Source organism: Sinocyclocheilus anshuiensis, unplaced genomic scaffold, assembly GCF_001515605.1.
Source record: "Sinocyclocheilus anshuiensis isolate Anshui unplaced genomic scaffold, SAMN03320099.WGS_v1.1 scaffold2178, whole genome shotgun sequence".
Lineage (NCBI taxonomy): Eukaryota > Metazoa > Chordata > Actinopteri > Cypriniformes > Cyprinidae > Sinocyclocheilus > Sinocyclocheilus anshuiensis.
Window position 1 is genome coordinate 589,885 of NW_015559171.1, and position 4,262 is coordinate 594,146.

The 4,262-nt window shown below is 37.2% G+C and overlaps 1 pseudogene; it reads right to left on the reverse strand.

Moving 5' to 3' along the window:
- The window catches only part of LOC107681571 (perilipin-3-like), a 14,165-nt pseudogene that overhangs the window by 3,412 nt on the left and 6,491 nt on the right, over positions 1–4,262 (reverse strand).

Here is a 4,262-nt window from a genome sequence, read left to right on the forward strand (position 1 = left end):
GAGCTTCATCTGCTGCCAGACAACGTGAGCGTGAGTACACAGAGCAAATGAACGGGGCCAGCCTGGCAGACACAGGCACAAACAGCCCTGCTTTGGCAGTAGGACCCTCCTACTATTGTTGGTTCATTTAGGCAAAGGAGAAAGTGGGTCAGCCAAATTTGAAGGTCCCCTCTGTGTTCTCAATTCCCATTGTCATCGGGCCCCCACCTCGCCACTGGTCAGCATGTGAATTACTGTAGGGCATTATGCTGCCAAGTCTCATCGTTGTATGTCGCTGACAACTCAGCATCAATCTTGGTAGAACACAATCTGTCACTCACATTTCTGCAATCCAGGCCCTCTGGGGTGTCTTTAGAGTTTGTTAATTAAGACTCTTTTGAACACAGTGCACTTGGGCTTTCATGCTCTCAGCCCCAATTATTCTCCACCCTCCTGCTGCGAAAGCACCAAAGGACCCTGTACAGACAAAAGTCCACCTTGGCCCTTTGATCCTATATGGGTAGACAAGTCTGAGCCTGTCTGTCTGATAGAGGCCACGTGTCTAACAGCTCAGTTGAGGTACAGTCTATCTGGACACGAGAACAACAATTTACCATCAGTGTAACCAGGCAGAACTGAGGGGTACTCTATGCTTCACTTATGGTATTGGGTAGATTCTTGGGAACAGTGGTAAAATGGAAAAATAATAATAATTATTACTCTAGGGTTAATACCTGGAGATATATACCAGGGTTTTTCTTATTAAAACAAATAATTATATATAAATATATATTATCACTGTATACAAATAAATACACATAAATGTAACAATGTCAGATTTGTATTATAAATTTATAATGAATTCATAATTGATTATAATTTTATTGTTGATAAAATTTTAAATAATGTTTGTTTAAGTCTCTTATGCTCAACAAGGCATCACATTTGATTGAAATACAGTAAAAACAGTATTGTGAAATATTATTCGAAAGAACTGTTTTCTATTAAAATATACTATAAAATATAATATATTTTCCTGTGAGGGCGAAGCTCAATTTTCAGTAGCCATTACTCCAATGTTCAGTGTCATATAATCCTTCAGAAACTATTCTAATATGATGGGTTGGTATTCAAGAAACATGCCCTATTATTATCAATGTTGAAAACAGCTGTGCTACTTAATAATTTTGTGGAAACTGTGATACATTTCTTTTTAGGATTCTTTGATGAATGTTAAAAAAATCATTTCACTTTCTGTAACAATATAACAAAATAAAAGTATTAATTTCTTTAAAATAAAAATCTGACTCCAAACTTTTAAGCAGTAGTATATATACATGTTGTCATATATAATTGCTGGCAAACAGAACAGTTGTCTAAAGTTAAAGAGCTTGATTCTCCTGAAAGCTAGCAGTATGTTTGTTCTCCTCATCTCATATTTTTTCATCCTGTAGCTGAGTGTGTTATCTGTATGTGCGGGTTGTTTAAGTCACATGCAGCAACCACCAAACGGCACGTAGCACTAGATCCCACTGGGCTTCCAGTTCAATCACGACCATCTTCTCTCTAAACAAGCACTTCCATCAAAAACACACTGCAGCCTGACTTCTTGATTTCAGCTTTGATTTCTGGGAAACAATTATTGCCTTCCTTTTACACAAACAGAAACGTTTCATAATTTATTGTTATTGCCATTTTGAGTCACTAAAGGACTAATATGCTAGACTATCAGATGCTAAAGTCTCTATCTAGCTTGAACATTACTGTAACTTTAATGTGAAGAAGTGTACAAATGAGTGATTCAAATCAGAGGTGATAAATCTACTCCACTACTAAGTGACTAGAAACATAAATGTAAAATAATATTGTGTGAATAAATTATGTGTTATCAATTAGGCGTGTTATCACTTTGGCATGGTGTGGATTAGTGTGAAAAAGGTCATACATGTTTTCAGCTCAGGTTGTAATGCAGCTTGAACTTTTCTCTCCCCTTCCACTTCCCCATGCCCTTTGCCTGATTGTGTCTCAGGGGTCTTAATTTGGAACAAGTAATTACTGTGATTTTATTCTATGTGGGTGAGTCTGCAGACTAGACAGGAAGCCCTGAGGGTGGCAGGGCAGGGTGAATGACTGCAGCATGGTACTGCAGCACGTATACTGTCTATTTTAACTTCAAACTCCAAGAAGAGGGGATAGGCTATGGTTTGAGGACATTCTGAGGAGGCACTCCCTGCCGATATCATCCTGTCAGTGTACATTGTTGAATCTCTCACCCAGACATGTCTGCATTTATATTTATTTTGTAATTTAATCTTAACATATCACTCTTCAATACTGACTTGTGACTCATGTCCTCATTATCCTGGGTCTCCTTCAGTGTTATTTTAGTACATATTTTCTGTTTTCATTAAAATTTTAGTTAAAGTTTTAGTCATTTTGTTGTTTTTTGTCATGTTTTTTTATTTATTTTTTATATGTCTGTATAGTTTTTATTAAATTTTATTTCATTTTTAGTTATTTTAGTACATCAAGTTAAACTACAGTTTGGCAACTGGCTGAAATAAAAATGAGTTTTTGTACGTTTTATTTTATTTCAGTTCACGTTTATTTTATTTCAAGTATTTTTTTTAATTGTTTTAGTTTTCGTTAACTATTATAAACCTGGTCTCTTTTGAAGGGCCCAAGTCTTTTTTCCCCCTACATGTAGGAAAGTCAAATAAAAACATTTACTTTAAAATATGAAAATTGTTAAATTGGAATATAAAAATACTTGTGTGGCTCCCCATTTACCAGTGATCATGTTTCAGGGCTTGATACCTACATGTACATTTTTGGAGCCACTGAGAAACTGGTTGATGCAGTTAGTTTGGGAAAAGAGTATTTGTGCCATCCTCAAATAGTCACTACGACTTTATGAACATTTGGCCGAGCATTTAATTAAGATAAGGTCAAAGATTTAGCCAATTTTTTTGTACACAGGGCCTACCGTTTCGGCAGCTGCCCCCAGCATCTGCAAAACGCTGTCCAGTCTTTCTCTCAGCCTCATCAATCTGTGGTACAGCTGAATGTATAGGCGCAACAACAGACTACGGATACGTGTCCACATTTGAGGCTCTTCTTCTTCATCATCATTATCTTCATCTTCATAGCTCTGCACTCTTATCTCCCACTCACGACCTGCAAGATGAAAAAGTGCAAAGTGGTTGTGATTTCAAAACAACCTCTATTACTCAGAATTCAGCTGAACGAGGTTCTACTTAGTCTAATACTGAACTCTTGAGTGTAAAAAAAAAGCTAATTTGATCAAATATGTTATTACACGTTTGTCTACATCCCTCTGAAAGTGAGATGGTGCCAAACAACTAGCAAAACAGACGAACATTTGCGCCCCCTTATGGTTAAATCTTGTGTACGCATTTGTTAAGCATTCTTTAGTTTAAATGGTTATTTCACGATAATTTCAGACAAAAGGTGATTTCCCTGTCCGGTCAGAGCCTGTATGACTTTCTTACGCAGCGTGGGTGGCAGAGGTAGATAGTAGGCCATTGCCGCCTCTGACTGAGTGATGAGCTCATCCAGACCAGCGGTGATCACTCGCCCTGGTGCTGATTCTTGAGCTTCCGCCAGGAGGCGCAAGCTTATCTGTATCAATTTATCCCATCCGTCCACGGCTCTGTCCAGCTCATCATTCACTCGAGACTGCGCATCATCCAGCCTCGAGAAGAAAGCGTCTTTCAGATTAGCAACCGCCTGAGGGAAGAGAAGGCAAGCTGAGCATCAAGAGAGGTAATGTTATGGGACAGAAGCAGAAAAAGCATCAAGATTTACATATTCATATGAAAAGTGACCAGGCAGGCACAGAGGGAAACACGTACAACAAAAATAACCGCAAACACATACTACTAAATAAGTTACTTTGGACCTACTTTATCTTAATAAATTAAGTAAAAATTAACAGCAAACCTTTTTACAAGGTTTCGCTAACCGAAAAAGTCATACTGCGCGAAAAATCGCCTGAAACTCAACTATCAACGTTTTCCGTTCAGTAACGCAAACAACACCGACGAAATAGGCCTACTGTTATTATTTGTACATATAATGAATTTAAATTAATCAAATATATCACAAAGAAAAGTATTTTGTTTATAAATTCTTTAAGATTTTACCATATGATGCGATTTAAATTTTTCCTTTCTCTTTCCTGCAGCTCTTGGTGCATAAAGAAGATCTGTAAAGTTGCAAAGACTAAAGTCTCAAATCCAAAGAGATATTCTTTATAAAAG